At 46.1% G+C, this 19079-nt stretch overlaps 2 long non-coding RNA genes across 2 annotated transcripts in view; one reads left to right on the forward strand and one right to left on the reverse strand.

The window, feature by feature from the left end:
* Positions 1-19079, reverse strand: part of LOC132536857 (uncharacterized) — a 397589-nt gene that overhangs the window by 88761 nt on the left and 289749 nt on the right. The gene's annotated exons all lie outside the window — the stretch shown is intronic.
* The window catches only part of LOC132536855 (uncharacterized), a 287606-nt gene that overhangs the window by 50656 nt on the left and 217871 nt on the right, over positions 1-19079 (forward strand). The window contains exon 2 of the long non-coding RNA XR_009548402.1: positions 4862-5003. This is a non-coding gene — a long non-coding RNA (uncharacterized LOC132536855). The remainder of the gene's footprint in view (positions 1-4861; positions 5004-19079) is intronic.

The following is a 19079-nucleotide window of genomic DNA, read 5'->3' on the forward strand; positions in this document are numbered from 1 at the left end:
ACCCTCCATACTTGAGTCCAGTGGGAGCAAAGCCCGTAAAGCAGGGGCCCTGCTGGGTTGTGTCGCCGCCTTGTGGACACAGAGCAGAATGCGCCTTATGGGAGACTAGACACAACCAAAGGGTTGAATATTTCTCCGAATATTCTCTTCATTTTCTTTTTTCTGACAGAGATCCAGGGAGAAAACACACAGAGAAACACCAGAACACTGTCAGCTCGACCCAAAGGGGGGGGTGCTGGGGAATGAAACTGGGTCCTTGAAGCAACAGGCATGAAAGTCCTTGGCAGAACTCATAAGATAGCTCCTAAGCACAAGGTCTCCTTATGTTAAACATTTGTAATTTACTGTATTATTATATTTAGCTATGGAGAGAGGGAGAAAGATACAGAGAGACTGATTCTAGTTACAAAGCTGTCTCACAGCCAAGGACTTCTTCTGAAAATAATTTTACTTCGTTACTATTTTGAGTAATGAGAGAGAGGTTGAAAGAGAGAAAGATGGTAGCTACTAGGCAGTCACTTTCACCCAAGCTCTCCTTTTTATTTACTTTTTTCATATCTTACTTTATTCTTATGTTTAGTAATGAAAGCTAGAGATACAGAGAGAAAGATACAGAGAGAGAGATGCAGAGAGTGAGATGGGCAGGGTAGATATCATGCTGATGCAAAGAGATTCTTCAAAAGCCAACTACTCAAAGCTAATATTTCTAGATCACAGATGAGACAAATGATTGATATTGAACATCTAGAAAGAACTGGTATAGTTTCACAAGAGGGAAAAAAAGAACCCAATAAAAAGTGGGGTAGGGAGTTGGGCAGTAGCACAGGGAGTTAAGCGCACTTGGCGTGAATCACAAGGACCGGCATAAGGATCCCGGTTCAAACCCTGGCTCCCTACCTGCAGGGGAGTCGCTTCCTATGTGGTGAAGCAGGTCTGCAGGTGTCTGTCTTTCTCTCCTCCTCTCTGTCTTCCCCTCCTCTCTCCATGTCTCTCTGTCCTATCCAACAATGACAACAACAACAACAACTATTATAACCACAACAAGGCTACAACAACAAGGGCAACATTTGGAAAATTGGCCTCCAGGAGCAGTAGATTCATGGTGCAGGCACTGAGCCCCAGCAATAACCCTGGAGGCAAAAAAAAAGTAGGCAGTAGCGCGGCAGGTTAAGCGCATTTCACACAAAGCACAAGGACGGCGTAAGGATCCTGTTTCGAGCCCCGGGCTCCCCACCTGCAGGGGAGTCGATTCACAGGTGGTGAAGCAGGTCTGCAGGTGTCTATTATTCTCTCCCCCTTTGTTTTCCCCTCCTCTCCATTTCTCTCTATCCTAACAATGACGACATCAACAACAACAACAACAATAATAACTACAACAATAAAAAACAACAAGGGTAACAAAAGGGAAAATAAATGAAATATATTTTTTAAAAGTGGGGCAAAGAACTGAACAGGCAGCTCTCCCAGTAACAGGTATGTATGGCCCACTGACACAGGAAGAAATGCTCCACCTCACTTGTTATGAGACCAAGGCCAATAAAAGCTACACTGAGGGGGCTGGGTGGTGGCGCACCTGACTGAGCGCACCTGTTATAATGTGCAGGGACCTGGCGTGGAGCCCACAGTCCCCACCTGCAGGGGGAAGGCTTTGCAAGTGGTGAAGCAGTGTCGCAGGTGTCACTTTGTCTCCTTCCCTGTCTGTCACCACCTTCCGTCTCGGTTTCTAGCTGTCTCTATTCAATAAATTAATAAAGATAAAAATAACTAGACTGAGATCCCACCTATACAAAGAGTCAGAGGAAAGAGAAATAAAAGATCAAATTCCATTGACAAACCCCAAAAGGTAAAATACCTCAGAGTAAATCTCACAGAGGAGATGAAGCACCTTTACAGAGAAAACTCTAAGACATTGCTAATAGAGAGAGACTGACACGTAGAATGGAAGGAAACTCCTTGTTCCTGGACTGGAAGAAGCAGACTATGAAAATGTTCACTCTAAGTCAAGACATAAAAGGCAACGATCAGATGCCTTCACTCATATGTGGAATCTAGAGACCTGGGACTCATGAAATTGCAAAACAAAACAGAAATGAACAAACAGTTTCTAAGATCTTGTGAGAACTTCAATAATGATCTTTCTGAGGTGGGAAGGCAGAGACACAGAATGTGAGTGATAGGAGTGGTGTGGAGCGAGACCCTGTAATCTTCCAGTCTTGTAACCCATTATTAGTCCCAATCAATAAGTGAAAAAATAAGGGGGAGGGGGGTTAGGGAGAGTTCTGCTTCTCTATTCATGAAGCTTTCTGCCTGCAAGTGGGGAGCTAGGTCTTGAACCCAGGACCCTGCATGTGCTGTGTGCACTTATATGATTCACCACTGTCCATCCTCTCTTATTTTTATCTTACTGAATAGAGAAAAACCAGGCGGGAGATGGTACAGGGTAGGAAAGGGGAGAGGGAGAGAGGGGGGGAGAGAGAGGGAGAGGGAGAGAGAGGGAGAGAGAGGGAGAGGAAGAGGGAGAGGGAGAGGGGGAGGGGAGGGGGAGGGAGAGGGAGAGAGACCTGCAGCACCACTTCCAGGCTTGTGAGGCTTCCTCCTTGCAGGTGGGACCAAGGATTTGAACCCAGCACTTAGCACTCAGTAATATCTGCACTCAATTCAAGCACCAGTGCTTGACACACTTGGTAGGAAAAATGTCAACTGGAAGGAGCTGGGCTGTAGCGCAGTGGGTTAAGCGTAGGTGGCACAAAGTACAAGGACCATGGTAACGATCCCGGTTCGAACCTGGCTCCCCACCTGCAGGGGAGTCGCTTCACAAGTGGTGAAGCAGGTCTGCAGGTGTCTATCTTTCTCTCCCTCTCTCTGTCTTCCCCTCCTCTCTCCATTTCTCTCTGTCCTATCCAACAACAACGACAACAATAATAACTACAACAATACAACAACAAGGGCAACAAAAGGGAATAAATAAATAAAATAAATATTAAAAAAATGTCAACTTGAGGGTGGGGGTAGATAGCATAATGGTTATGCAAACAGACTCTCATGCCTGAGGCTCCAAAGTCCTAGGTTCAATCTCCTATACCACCACAAGGCAGAGCTAAGCAGTGATCTGGTGTTTTTTTTTTTTTAAAGTACAAACAATGTGAACTTGATTTCAATCGCTAATTCTAAAACCTGTACATTGTAATGAACCAAAATCACTCCAGTTTATTAATAAAACACAAATTCAATGATTTGGAAGGCCTGTTCCTCTTATCTTCTGGTCTTAAAGGGGAAAATATTAGACATCTAGGCAGTGGAGGCAGGTGAGGCCTCATTCAAAAAGATAGCAAGAGAGTGAGTGTCAGAGAGAGAGATAAATGTCAGAGGAAGTCAGACGTCACCATCCAAGGCCGTGTGCACCGACTCACCTTCTGGGACACCGGAGACCTTTGTATCAAAGGGGGGAACAGCTCAGAGTCTTCCTGAGTCAACAGCCCCAAGGGAATGAACTCCTTACAAGGATTCCAAAGTGGGTGACCTCCACCCTGACCCCAGGCACTATGACAGCTTGGAAAGTTTGTGGCAGTTTCTGCTTGCTGGTCCAATGACAAGCACTGGCCTGGTCCTTCATTCTACCAGTTCAATCGCCAGCAGGACCTGTGAGGGTTCCTGTACATGTGCTTCCCCACATCTCCTATTCCTGACTTCCTTTCTTTTATCTCTTTTGGTTTGTACTTGCTGACTATTAATTATAACCCTTTTGTTGTCTTTTTTATTTGTCAATTGTTTTTCTAATTTCTTTACTGGGGGATTAATGGTTTAGAGTTGGCAATAAAATACAGTCATCTGTAAACTCCGTTTTCCACATAACAATTCAACCCCTTCTAGGTCCTCCTCTGCCGGCAAGTTCCAGGACCGGAACTCTGAACCCCATCACAGTCTTTTACTTTGGTGCAATACAAAATCACTTCTATTTTATCTCCCCTTTCACTTGTTTTTTTCTTACTTTCTTTCATTTTCTTTTCTTTTTATTTTTTTAAGTGGAACACTGATCAGCTCAGGTTTGTGTTCGTACATGGCATTGAACTTCAGAATCTCATGCAAGAAAGTGTCTTGGCATCACCATTACGGTATATCCCCCCCATTTTATTTTGGACACCACTAGGCTGAGTGCTGAGGCTGTGTGCCAGCATTAGGAACCCAGGGATGCTGGGCAGCATTTCCTACCACCCCCACACCCCGCGACCACCTCCCATTCGTTCTTTCTCTTTGATTTTAAAGCCCACTGAGAAATTCAGAGGAAGGGGTGAGATAGAGAGGTGGAGAGAAAGAGAGACCCCCGCAGACCTGCCTCACCTCTCCTCCCGGGGCCTCAGCCCTGGCCCTTGTGCACGGAAGTCCGGGAACTGCAGCGGGTTCCTCACAGCCCAGCAGCCCAGCACAGGTGCTCCAAATGATCCTGCAGGAGACGGAAGGGGACTGGCCCATGGCACAGACACAGGGGGAGCAAAGGCAGAGCTCCAGGACCCTTCTGTCTCTGTGGACAACACACCAGGCCTGGGAACCTGGTGCCTCAGACTCGCAAGCCCAGTGCTCTGGCCAGTGAACCCTGTCTCCTGCCTCTCTCTAGCTCCTGGGAAGGAAGCTTCCAAGAACAGATCTTGTGAGCAGGCTGCAAATACCCTGCCCAAATGAACAATTAGCGCAGACGAAGGGGCGGTCCACTGGGTGCAAGGGTCACACAGGAGGGGCCCCTGCTGTGTTATTATGTGGCCACCTTGTGGACACAGAGCAGAATGCACCTTACCGGAGAACAGACCCAATAAAGGGTTGTCGTATTTCTCCTAATATTCTCTTCATTTTCTTTTTTCTGACACAGATCCAGGAAGAAAAACACACAGAGAAGCACCAGAACACTGTCAGCTCAAGTCAAAGGTGGTGCTGGGGACTGAAACTGGTTCCTTGAAGCCATGGGCATGAAAGACTTTGCCAGAACTCCTAAGATAGCTCCTAAGCACAAGGTCTCCTTATTTTAAGTATTTGTAATTTATGGTATGATAATATTTTGTGATGAGAGAGAGAGAGATATGCCGACAGAATGATCTTAGCTACAAAGCTGTCTCACATCCAAGGAATTCTTTAAAAATATTTCATTTTACTTTATTTTACTAATAGTTAAATTAATGAGATATAGTTTTAAAGAGAAAAAGATAATCACTAGGCAGTTACTTTTCCCCAAGTTCTCCTTTATATTTACTTTTTTCATATTTTATTTTACTGTTATGATACAATGTGCAATGACTCAGTAAATTAGCAAGACGCAAAATTAACACCATAGATCAGTGGCATTTCTATATAGAAATGACAAATTAGAGGAAAGGGAATTGAAGAACTTAATCTCATATGTAACCAAACCTAAAAAAAAAATTATCTCAGAGTGAACATCACGGAGGAGGGAAGGACCTTTATAAGGAAAACTACAGACCATTGATAAAAGATAGAAAAAGACACACAGAAATGGAGAACCTTCCTCGTTCCTGGAGTGGAGGAACACACATTAAAGCAGCTATTTTACCAAAAACCATCTACAACTCCAATTTCAGTTTCCCTATCAAGACCCAGTGGCATTTTTCATGGAAACTGAACAACCTGGAAGAAGAAATCCTCTTCGACACACGGTGCTGGAACAGCTGGATAGACACATGTAGAAAAATAAAACTAGATCACCTCCTATCATGCACCAAAAACCATATCAAAATGGACCAAAGATCTAGACATTAGACCAGAAACTCTAAAATGTATAGAAAAATATAGAGAAACACTGCAGGGTCTTAACACCAGAAACATATTGGGAGACTCGAGTCCCTGGGCATGTGAGAGGAAAATCAGAGAAAATAAAGGGGACAAGATCAAACTGGAAGCTTTATACATTGAAAACCAACGACCCAAATAAGCAGGCAACTCAGAAACTGGAGGAAAAATCTTTACACACCACACATCAAACAGATGGTTGATACTGAACATTTAGAAAGAACTGGGAGATTGGGACCAGAGGGACAGCATAATGGCCATGCAGAAAGAGCTGGTTTAGTTTAACGAGAAGGAAAAAACAACCCAGTAAAAAGTGGGGAAAAGACCTGAACAGGCAGCTCTCCCAGCAACAGGCACATATGGCCCACCGACACAGGAAGAAATGCTCCACGTCACTTGTGACGAGACAAAGGCCAATAAAAGCGACAGAGGAGGCCGGGTGGTGGTGCACGTGACTGAGCGCACCTGTTACAATGCGCAAGGACCTGGCTTGGAGCCCCCAGTCTCCACCTGCAGGGGAAAGCTTTGCAAGTGGTGAAGCAGTGTCACATGTGTCACTTTGTCTCTTTCCTCTCTATCGCCCCCTTCCTACTTGATTTCTGGCTGTCTCTATCCAAGAAATGAAGATAATAAAGAAACTGAATAAAACAACCGCACTGAAGTTTCACCTATACAAAGAGTCAGAGGAAAGAGAAATGAAAGATTAAATTCCATGCAGGTTCCATGAGATAGAGTATATGTTCACACGTATCCATAAACTAGGGCAAAATATATATCTGAAAGTAGAAGTACACTAGAGTTTGCAGGGAGTACCTCCCTAACACTTCCTCTCCACTATTCCAACCTTTGGGTCCATGACTGTTCAACAATTTGTTTGGCTTCGTATGTTAACTCTCTTTTCAGCCACCAGGTTCCAGATACGATCAGGATGCTGACCAGGCTTCCCTGGACTGAAGACCCCACCAATGTGTCCTGGAGCTCAGCTTCCCCAGAGCCCCACCCTACTAGGGAAAGAGAGAGGCAGACTGGGAGTATGGATCGACCAGTCAACGCCCATGTTCAGCAGGGAAGCAATTACAGAAGCCAGACCTTCCACCTTCTGCAACCCACAATGACCCTGGGTCCATGCTCCCAGAGGGATAGAGAATGGGAAAGCTATCAGGGGAGGGGGTGGGATACGGAGATTGGGTGGTGGGAATTGTGTGGGGGTTGTACCCCTCCTACCCTACAGTTTTGTTAATGTCTCCTTTCTTAAATAAATAAATAAATAAATAAATAAAAGATTAAATTCCATCAACAAACCCCAAAAGGTAAAATGCCTCGGGGTAAATCTCACAAAGAAGGTGAAGAACCTTACGGAGAAAACTATAAGATGATGCTAAAAGAAATAGAGACTGATTTGCAAGGACCGGCATAAGGATCCCGGTTGTAGCCCCCGACTGCCAGCCTGCAGGGGAGTCACTTCACAGGTGGTGAAGCAGGTCTGCAGGTGTCTGTTCCCCCATATTCCCCTCTCTCTCCATTTCTCTCTGTTCTAACAACGACGACATCAATAACAACTATAATAATAACTACAACAACAATAAAAGACAACAAGGGCAACAAAAGGAAAATAAATAAATATTTAAAAATTTAAATAAAGAAACAGAGACTGACACATAGAAATGGAAGAAAGGGAGTTCGGTGGTAGCTCAGTGGGTTAAGCGCATATGGCGCAAGTTCAAGGATCAGCATAAGGATCCCGGTTCGAGCCCCCGGCTCCCCACCTGCAGGGGAGTCGCTTCACAGGCGGTGAAGCAGGTCTGCAGGTGTCTGTCTTTCTCTCTCCCTCTCTGTCTTCCCCTCCTCTCTCCATTTCTGTCCTATCCAACAATGATGACAGCAATAACTACAACAGCAACAAAAAACAATGAGGGCAACAAAAGGGAAACTAAGTAAATAAGTGAATAAATAAATAAGAAGTGAACTTGATCTCATTCTCTACTTCTGACCTGTGTTAGAAATGAACCGGTCACTCTAACTTATCACGAAACCACTGATTCAATGATTTTGGAAAAGTCTGCTTCTCTTATCTTCTAGTCTTAAAGAGCAAACTATCGGACCTTAGTGCCAGTGAGGAAGGAGCAGCCTCAGTAAGGGAGGGGAGGGGAGGACTAAGTATTTCTTGTTCAGACAAATGTCAGAGAAACTCAGACATCAGCATGCAAGGCTCTGTGCACTGACCCACCTCCTAGGACACCAGCAACCTGGGTATCAATGAGGGAGGCAGCTCAAGCCTTCCTGGGTCAACAGCCCCAAGGGAATGAACCCCCTTGAAGGATTCCTGCTGGGGTGACCTGCACCCTGACCCCAGGCCCTGTGCACAGCTTGGAAACTCTGATGCAGTTTCAGCTTGCTGGCCCCGTGACAAGCACCGGCCTTGTCCTTCTTTCTGCCACTTCACTCCCCAGCTCCCCCTGTGAGGCTTCCTGCAGATGTGCTTCCCATTTCCTATGCCTTTCTTCTTTCCTTCCTGTCTTTTATATCTTCTTGTTTGTACTTTTAAAAATTTTGCATAGCCTTTTATTGACTTTTTTCTTATTTGTAATTTTTTTCTAATTCCTTATTGGGAGATCAATGGTTTAGTGCCAAAAGTTAAATACAGTAGTTTGTACATTTCTCTAAGAATTCAACCCCTTCTAGGTCCTCCTCTGCCTTCAGTACCAGGACCTGAACCCTGAACCCCCTCAGAGTCTTCTACTTTATTACAATACACCAATGTTTATACTTTATTCCCCCTTTCTCTTTCTCTTTCCTTTCCTTTTTTCTTCTTCATCTTTTTTTTTAGCAGAAGCACTGATGAGCTCCAGTCTATGGTGGTGTGGGGCACTGACCAAGGGACTTCAGAGCCTCAGGCAGGGAGTGTCTTTGCATCACCATTATGGTATCTACCCCGCCCCCTTTTCTAGTCTGGACACCACTAGGCTGAGTGCTGAGACTCTGTGCCAGCACCAGGAACCCAGGGATGCCAACTCCATTCCCCACCCCCCATCCAACCTCCTCCCAGCTGTTCTGTCTCTTTGATTTTAAAGTACACTGAGAAATGGAGAGGCAGAGGTGAGGTTGAGGTGTGGAGGGAGACCGCCCTGCAGACCTGCCTCACCCCTTCTCCCTCTGCAGGTGGGGAATGAATGGGTTCCAGCCCTGGCCCTTGTGCACGGAAGTCTGGGAACTCCAGCAGGTTCCTCACAGCCCAGCAGCCCAGCACAGGTGCTCAAATCGCTTGTTACCTAGAAAGGGGCTTGGAGCAGCACAGGAGACAGATGGGGACCGACCCATGCATGGCGCAGACACAGGGGGAACAAAGACAGAGCTCCAGGACCCTTCTGTCCCAGTGGCTACCCTACCAATCAGGTATCATGGCACAGACTGAAACTGCTTCCTTGAAGCCATGGGCATGAAAGACCGTGGCAAAACTCCTAAGCTAGCTCCTAAGCACAAGCTCTCCTTATTTTAAATATTTAACTTCCTGTATTATTATTTGCAGCTATGGAGAGAGAGACTGAGAGAGAATGATGGTAGTAAGTAGGTAGTCACTTTTGCCTACGCTCTCGTTTTGGATTTACTGTTGTTTTCATATTTTATTTTACTGTTATGTTTAGTCATGATACTCTGTACCCTTGGGTGGTGCAGTGTGGTGAACATGTAACCCTAGTCACTCTAGTAACCACAGTGCCCTGCATAGTGTGAGAAAGACGGAGACATGTATGCCTAGGATGAGATGTCAACCCGAACCTGCTTGGCCAATGGAGATGTGACTTTGAAACCAGAGGCGAGCTGAGTATAAGTAAAGGCTCAGAAACCAGCTGGGTGAAGCACTGTCACAGTTACATTACTGACCGGATGCTGCTGGTGCTGCTAGAGACTTAAGCACAGCGGGAGGCTATGTAGCCGCTTCCCAGCTTCCAGGGACCCTGCTCCCTTCGCCAGGGACGAAGGACCTCCAGTCCGGCAACCCAGAGGATGGTGACCACGTGGTGACCCTCACCTGCGAACAGCCATTATCGGGTTGACTGTGTGTTGTGTGAATTGTGTGACCCTTCTATGACATCTAAAAATAAGGAAAAACTTACTGCTTAGCCCCCACACGCTCTCCGAGTGAGTCCTTGCTCTAATTCCTTGCTCGCAACGTGCAGCAACCCAGACCTCAGGCTTTGGGCCCCCCGGCCCTGTGCCCCCATCACCGCACTGCTCTGCAGCCCAGGGGTGGAGCTGAGGCCTCTGCCCCTGGCACCTGCGGGAGGACAGGCAGAATCCACAGGGGGAGAGGGGCTCTGTGACCCCCGAAGTCACTCCTGGGAGTCCGAGCTGCACGGGGACCTACCGGGGTTGTAGGCAGCGGAGCGGGCAACGAGGTGCGGAGCCGGGAGTCGGAGCCGGACTCACTGGGGCCGCGAGAGCTGCCATGCAGGCGACCCTGACCTTTCGGTGGAGCCGGAGGCAGGATGGACAAACCCGGTGCCACAGCCGCAGGGCCCAGGAAAAAGCTTCTGTTCAGCGCCTGGCGGAAACTGCAGCGGCCAGTGAGGCTCCGGGAGTGGCGGGGCCAGCGGAGTGAAGCAGGGCTGCAGCTGTCTCTCCAAACCTTTCCCTCTCTGTCCCCTCTGCTCTTAATTTCTCTGTCCTGTCAGATGAGGGAAAAAAGGCAGGGAGGGGGTTGTGGCCACAAGAAGCACCGAGCCCCCATGATAACCTTGTTGGCAAAAAAATTATTTATTTTCAGCACTTATTTACATGAATGTAAGAAAAAAGGATTCTAGTCACGCACCACTCACACCAAGAATTCCTGTGCTCCTAGTCACCAAGGATAACCACCTCTCCGAAACTTATAGAAGTAGAATGACTTTCTAATTTTTTTTGCAAGTTCATGCATTTGAATTGTCTACCCTCATATCTGAGTCCAGAAGGAGCAAGACCCACCCAGCAAGGACCCTGATGTGTTATGTTGCCCTCTTGTGGACACAGAGCAGAATGCATCTTACTGGAGAACAATCCCAACAAAGGGCTCCTGTATTTCTCCTAATATTCTCTTTAGTTTCTCTTTCTGACACAGATCCAGGGAGAAAAACACACAGAGAAACACCACAACACTGTCAGTTAGATCCAAAGGGGCTGCTGGGGACTGAAACTGGGTTCCTGAAGCCACAGACATGAAATTCCTTGGCAGAATTCATAAGATAGCTCCTAAGCACAAGGCCTCCTTATTTTAAGTGTCTCCTAAGCACACAGTCTTCTTATTTGAAGTATTTCTAATGTTGTATTACTATACTTCACTAGAGAGAGAGAGGGAGATCCAGAGAGAATGATACTAGCTGGGAAGCTGTCTCACAGCCAAGGACTTTTTTGAAAATATCTTTACTTAATTTTGTTACTATTTTAGGTAATGAGAGATAGGTTGAAAGGGAGAAAGATGATAACTACTAGGCAGTCAACTTCACCCAAGCTCTCCTTTTTATTTACTATTTTTCATATTTTATTTATTCTTATGTTTAGTAATGAAAGATAGAGGTACAGAGAGAAAGATACAGAGAGAGGGAGATGGGCAGGGGTAGATATAGTGCTGATGCAAAGAGACTCCCCTACCTGGAGTTCTGTGGTTCCTGACTCACCCTGACACAGGGCTGAGCAAGGTTCTGATAAAGAATAAACAAACAAACAAATAAATAAATAAATGAAATCAGAGGCTGTGAACAGACTCATGCTCAGCTCTGACTTATGCTGTAGAGCTGGGGATTCAACCTGAAGTCTTGAAGGCATGGAAGCTTTTCTTTCTTTTTTTAAAATTTCATCCAGGGTTATTGCTGGGGCTCAGTGCCTGCACTACGAATCCACTGCTACAGAAGGCCATTTTTCCTCTTTGTTACTCTTGTTGCTTGTTGTTGTTGTTGTTATTATTATTGTTGTCATTGCTGTCATTGTTGCTGGATAGCACAGAGAGAAATGGAGAGAGAAGGGGAAAACAGAGATGGGGAAAGAAAGATAAACACCTACAGACCTGCTTTACCACCTGTGAATCGATCCCCCTGCAGGTGGGGAGCTGGGGGCTCAAACCAGGTTCCTTATGCTTTGCGCCATGTGCACTGAACCCTTTCCACTACTGCCCAACCCCCCTCCCCCGAATGAAAGCTTTTGACGTAACTACTAAGCTTTCTTTCCAGCCCCCAAGGGCTTCTTTCAACATGAGCCCACAGACTGTTAATTCAGACCCAGGATGGAGCAGCCTGACACACGGCTCAATGCAGAACAGTGATTATCTTACACCTGAGAACCCCAGTTGGATTCCCTGCCCTTCCCAGGCCCAACAAAGCTGTCCCCCCATAGAAAATAGTGACTTCAGGAGTCAGGCTGTAGCACAGTGGGTTAAGCACAGGTGGTGCGAAGTGCAAGGACCGGCTTAAGGATCCCGGTTCTAGACCCCAGCTCCCCACCTGCAGGGGAGTAGCTTCACAGGCGGTGAAGCAGGTCGGCAGGTGTCTGTCTTTCTCTCCCCTTCTCTGTCTTCCCCTCCTCTCTCCATTTCTCTCTGTCCTATCCAGTAACAATGACATCAATAACAACAACAATAAAACAACAAGGTCAACAAAAGGGAATAAATAATAAAATAATAAACAATAAGTTAAAAAGAAAGAAAATAGTGACTTCCTGTGCAGCATGGCAAATGCAAAATCTCCACATCGCTGGCCAGAGAGGAGACTCACCCCACCCCACACCCCTCCACCTCTTGCAATGGGCAAAACTCTTCACTTGTGATGGAGTCTCCATCCTCAAAAGCAGTGAGCAATCCCCAAGCCCACATGATGTTTACCTCTCTCTGATTTTCTTTCAAAATGGCAGCAATTTAGGATGCAACATTTTCAAGATGTTATTTGTCACCTGTCAAACACCAACAGGGAGAAAGACAGAGAGCTAGAGAGAGAAAGAGAGAGAGAGAGAGAGAGAGAGAGAGAGAGAGCATTTCTTGCTAAGACAAACGTCAGAGAAACTTAGACATCACCATCCAAGGTCCTGTGCACCGACCCATCTGCTAGGACACCGGTGACCTGTGTATCAGTGAGAGAGGCAGACCTTCCTGGGTCAACAGCCCCAAGGGAATGAACCCCCTTGAAGGCTTCCTGCTGGGCTGACCTCCACCCTGACCCCAGGCCCTGTGCACAGCTTGGAAACATTGATGCAGTTTCTGCTTGCTGGTCCAGTGACAAGCACCAGCCTGTCTTTCATTCTCCAGTTCAATCTCCAGCACCACCTGTGAGGGTTCCTGCATTATCTATTCCTTTTCTTTCCTACTACTTTTGTTTAAATATTTATTTATCTATTCCCTTTTGTTGCCATTGTTGTTTTATCTTCCTAATTTCTTTCATCTCTTCTTGTTTGTACTTTTAAAAATTATCCATAGCCCTTTTGACTTTTTTATTACTTGAAAAATATTTTTCTAATTACTTTGTGGGGTTAATGATTTAGTGCCAACAGTAAAGTGCAGTCGTTTGCACATTTCCCAGTTTCCACATAACAGTTCAGCCCCTTCTAGGTCCTCCTCTGCTATCTGGTCCCAAGACTTGAACCCTGAACCCCAATGTCTTTCTACTTGACTACATGCACCAACGTTTCCACTTTAATCCCCATTTCTCTTTCCTTTCCTTCCCTCCTTCTTTTAAATTTTTTATAACAGAAGCACTGATGAGCTCCAGCCTATGGTGGTGTGGGGCATTGGACATGGCACTGCAGAGTCTCAGGCATGAGGGTCTTTGCATCACCATTTTGCTATCTACCCCGCCCCCTTTTCTAGTTTGGATCCACTCGGTGGATTGCTGAGGCTCTGTGCCAGCACCAGGAACCCTGGGTTGCCAGCAACATTCCCTTGCATCCCCCAACCACCTCCCATTTGTTCTTTCTCTTTGATTTTAAGGTACACTGAGAAACTGAGAGGAAGAGGGGAGATAGAGTGGTGGACAGAATGAGAGACCCCCGCAGCCCTGCCTCGCCCCTTCTTCCCATGCAGGTGGGGAATGAATAGGACTCTAGCCCTGGCCCTGCTGCATGGAAGTCTGGGAACTGCAGCGGGCTCCTCACCACCCAGGAGCCCAGCACAGCTGCTCAAATTGCTGTTTTCCTAGAAAGGGGTTTGAGCAGTTCAGGAGACAGAAGGGGACTGGCCCATGGCACAGACACAGGGGGAGCAAAGGCAGAGCTCCAGGACCCTTCTGTCTCTGTGGACACCTCAGTAGGCCAGGGAATCTGGTACATCAGCCTCACAAGCATGATATTCTGGCCAGTGAGCCCCGTCTTCTGCCTCTCTCTAGCTTCTGGGAAGGAAGCTTCCAAGAACAAATCCTGTGAACAGACTGCAAACACCCTGCCGAAAGCAATAACTAGTGCAGACCAAGGGGCAGTGCAGTGGGAGCAAAGCCCGACCAGCATGGGCCCTGCTGTGTTATGTCGCCGCCTTGTGGACACGGAGCAGAATGCACCTTACTGGTGAACAGACCCAACCAAAGGGCTGCCGTATTTCTCCTAATATCCTCTTCATTTTTGTTTTCTGACACAGATTCAGGGAAAAAACTCACAGAGAAACACCAGAACACTTTCAGCTCAATCCAAAGGGGATGCCAGGGACTGAAACTGGGTTCCTGAAGCCACAAACATAAAAGTCCTTGGCAGAAGTCCGAAAATAGGTCCTAAACACAATTTCTTATTTGAAATTTATTGTATTATTATATGTAGCTAGAGAGAGAGAGAGATTGAGCATGAGAGAGAGAAAGAGAGAGAGAGAGACAGACATAGAGAGAGAATGTTGATAGCTACTAAGCTATCTCACAGCCAAGGATTTCTTTTTTAGATATTTTCTTTTGCAATGCTCAATGACTCGGGTTTGAGCCCCTGGTCCCCACCTGTAGAGGGAAAGCTCTGTGAGTGGTGAAGTAGTGTGGCAGGTGTCTTTTTATCTCTCTCCATTCTCTATCACCCCAGCCCTCTCAATTTCTGCCTATAAATAAATCTAATAAATAAACATAAAAAGGTAATTTTTTTTACTTTACTTTGTTAATATTTTGAGTAATGATAGGTTTCAACAGAGAAAGAAAACAGACAGTCACTTACACCCAAGCTCTCCTCTTTGATTTACTATTTTCTCATATTTTATTTTATTGTTATGTTTAGTCATGAAATACAGAGGTACAGAGAGAGTGAAATGGGAGGGTTAGAGATCACAATGATGACGTAGAGAGAGTCTCATGCCTGGATCTCTGAGGTTCCCACCACCTCACCATGATGCAGTGCTAAGACTCTGGTAAAAATACATACATACATACATACATACATACATACATACATACATCATAAGTGAGAGGAGAGCACTGCTCAGCTTAGACTGATGCTGGAGAGCTGGGGATTCCACTTGAGGCCTTGGAACCTCGGGCATGAAAGCACTGGACAGAACCATTAAGTTTTCTCCCTGCCCCCAAGGGCTTCTTTCAACAGGATCCCACAGACTGTTGGTTCAGGCCCAGAATGCAGCAGCCTGCCACATGCCTCAATGCAGGACAGTGATGCTAACACCTGAGAACCCCAGTTCCATTCCCTGCCCTTCCCAGGTCTAACTGCTGTGACCCCCTGTCTTGACTTACTTGGCTAAATACACAAACCTGTTTCCCACTGTAGAAAAGAGCAACATCCTGTGCAGCACGGCAAATGCAAACTCTCTGTATGCCTGGCCAAAGAGGAGACTCTCCCTCCCCACCCCTTGCAGTGGGCAAAGCTCTGCTCCTGCACTTTGAAGCCTCCACTTTCCTAGCAATGAGCAATCCCCAAGCCAACACAATTTCCATATGTCTCTCTCTATTTCTCTCTCTCCCTCTCTGATAATTTTTTATAATGGCATCAATTTAGGATGCAACATTTTCCAGATGTTATTACCTGTCACACACCAACATGGAGAGAGAGATGGAGACACAGAGAGAAATTCAGAGTGTTTCTTGCTCAAACAAATGTCAGAGAAACTCAGACCTCACCAACAAGGGCCTGTGCACTGACCTACCTCCTGGAACACCAGAGACCTTTATATCAATGGGGGGGCAGTTCAGAGTCTTTTTTGGGTCAACAGTCAAAAGGGAATGAATTCCCTTGAAGGATTCCTGCTGGTGTGACCTCCACCCTGACCCCAGGCCCTGTGCACAACTTTGAAACATTGACGCAGTTTCTGGTGCTGGCCAAGGGGCAGCATGGGCCTTGTCCTTCTTTCTACCAGTTCAATCCCCAGCACCACCTGTGACGGTTCCTATATATGTGATTTTCCCCATTTCCTACTCCTTTCTTTCTTCCTTAATTTTATCTCTTATTGTTTGTACTTTTAAAAAAATTTTCCATATTCCTTTTATTGACTTTTATATGTCAAATTTTTTATTCTTTATTGGGGGATTAATGGTTTAGTGCCCACAGTAAAATACAGTATTCTGTATATTTCTCAGTTTCCCAGATAACAAAATTGAACTCCTTCTAGGTCCTTCTTTGCCATCAAGCTCCAGGACCTGAACCCTGAACCCCATGCCAAAGTTTAATACCATGCACCAATGTCTGTACTTAATTCCCCCTTTCCTTATCTTTTTTTCCCTCCAGGGTTATCTCTAGGGCTCACTACAAACCCACTGCTCCTGGAGGCCATTATTCCCATTTTCTTGCCCTTGCTGTATTCGTCATTGTTACTGTTGTTATAGTTGCTGTTGTTGTTGGATAGGACAGAAAGAAATCTATAGAGGAGGGGAAGACAGAGAGGGGGACAGAAAAGACCTCAGACCTGCTTCACTGCTTGCGAAGTGACCCCCCTGCAGGTAGGGAACTGGGGGCTCAAACCAGGATAGTTATGCCGGCCCTTGTACTTTGTGCCATGTGTACTTATCCTACTGCACTACTGGCCACCCCCCCTTTTTTTTTCTCTTTTTTTGATTTGTTTTTAATTTAACTGGAGCACTGGTAAACTGCAGCCTATGGTGGTGTGGGGCATTGAACCTGGGACTTCAGAGCCTCAGGCAGGAGAGTGTCTTTGCATCACCGTTTTGGGATCTACCCCTGCCCCCGTATCTAGATTGGATACCACTGGGTTTATTAATGAGGCTCTGTGCCAGCACTAGGAAGCCAGCAGTGCTGGCAGTTTTCTCTACTCCGAGCCCCTCCCGTTTCTTCTTTTCTTTGATTTGAAAGTACATGGAGAAATTGAGGGGGCAGAGTGAGCTAAACAGTAGGAGAGGGAGACCGCCATAGACCTGCCTTACCTCTCTTCCCTCTGCAGGGGGTTACAGGGCTTCGTGCCTGGTCCCTGTGCATGGAACTCTGGGAACTCCAGCGGGTTCATCACGGCCCAGAAGCCCAGAACAGGTGCTCAGATCTATTTATTTATTTATTTCTGATAGGACAGAGGAAAAATGAGAAGGGAGGGGAAGATAGAAAGGGAGAGGGAAAGATAAACAGCTGAAGACCACTTCACCACTAGTGAAGGGAACGCCGTGCAGGTGAGGAAATGGGGGCTAGAACTGGGATCCTTGCCTGAGACCCTGCACTTCCATGCACCACCACCTGGCCCCATACAAGTTTTTTTTCATAACCATTATGGTATCCCCCTCCCTGCCCCAGTTTGTTTCTATATTTCCTGTTCATTCAGGAGAGAAAAAGGGAAGGAGAGAGAACCAGAGTGTCACTCTGGCAATTGTGATGTAAACATTGTTGTTGGGACCTCATGTTTGTGAGTTCAAAGCTTTATCCCATGAGTAACCTCCTGGGCCACCATAGAAGGGGCATTTTTATCTTTGCTAGTGTGAAAAATGACATTTCAGAGGCGGGATAGATGACATAATTAATGGTTATGCAAAGAGACTCTCATGCCTGAGGCTCCAAAGTCCCAGGTTCAATCCCTTGCAGCACCATCAATCAGAGCTGAGCAGTGCTTTGGTTAAAAAGTAATACTAGAGGGCTAGGCAATGACTTGTAAAGTGCATATGGCACAAAGCTCAAGGACCAGCTTAAAGACCTGGGTAGGGAGGTTGGGGTGGGTTCAAGTGCCCGGCTCCATTCCTGCAGGGGAGTGGCTTCACAAGCAGTGAAGCAGGTCTGCAGGTGTCTATCATTCTCTCTCCCTCTCTTGTCTTTCCCTCCTCTCTCCATTTCTTTCTGTCCTATTCAACAACAATGACAGTAACAACAACAGTGATAAACAAATTGTGTCTGTCTTTTGGATCCTTGCATGCAGGTGTCTATCTTTCTCTCCACTTCTCTGTCTTCCCCTCCTCTCTGGATTTCTCTCTGACCTACCCAACAACAAAAAGATAAAAAACGTAGAGAACATGGCCTCCAGGAGCAGTGGAGTCTCTGTGCAGGCATGGATCCCCAGTGATAACCCTGAAATATATATATATATATATATATATATATATATATATATATATATTATATATATATATACACAACTTTAAGTTCAAGAGGGAGGGACTAGAGAATATATACTCAGCTGAGAGAGCCAATTGACTCTGTAATTAAGAAGGTGAAAAATGGATACCTGGTCGTGTGTGTGTGTGTGTGTGTGTGTGTGTGTGTGTGTGTGCACATGTGTGTGTGTGTGTGCCTGGGTGCTCATGTGCATGTGTGTGTGCTGGCAGTCCCTACCATTGCTGCTCTGCAGTTAAGGCAAGGTCTCTTCCTTTCTAAGTCACCCCTACACCTGCTGCTACCTCCAAATGTCCTTCTTTTTTTCCTTTTCTCTCTCTAGGTCCTGATGGAATAGGAGTTCAGAGCCTTTTGTCACTTTCTGTTATAATTTCTCTCCTTCTGTGGATACGGACCAAAATTCTTGGTTTAAAAATTTTTTTTGATTATCTTTAGTGAGCAGCCAGAAATCAAGAGGGAAGGGGTGATAGAGAGGGAGAGAGACAGAAACACACCTGCAACCTGCAACACTGCTTCACCACTTGTGAAGCTTTCCCTCTGCAGGTGGAGACCGGGAACTCAAAGCCAGGTCCTTGTGCATTGCAATATGAGCACTCAACCAGCTGTGCCACCACCTGGCTCCAACCAAAATTATTTATGGGTTGCAGAAGGTGGGAGTCTGACTACTGTAACTGCTTCTTTTCTGGACATGGGTGTTGACAGGTCAATCCATATCCCCAGCTTGTTTCTATCTTTCTCTGGAGAGGTAAGGGTCTGAGATACATTGGTGAAATATTTGATTTTTTTTTGTCTGACAGCAGGACTGAGACAAAGAGACAAAG

Source organism: Erinaceus europaeus, chromosome 2 (assembly GCF_950295315.1).
Source record: "Erinaceus europaeus chromosome 2, mEriEur2.1, whole genome shotgun sequence".
NCBI lineage: Eukaryota > Metazoa > Chordata > Mammalia > Eulipotyphla > Erinaceidae > Erinaceus > Erinaceus europaeus.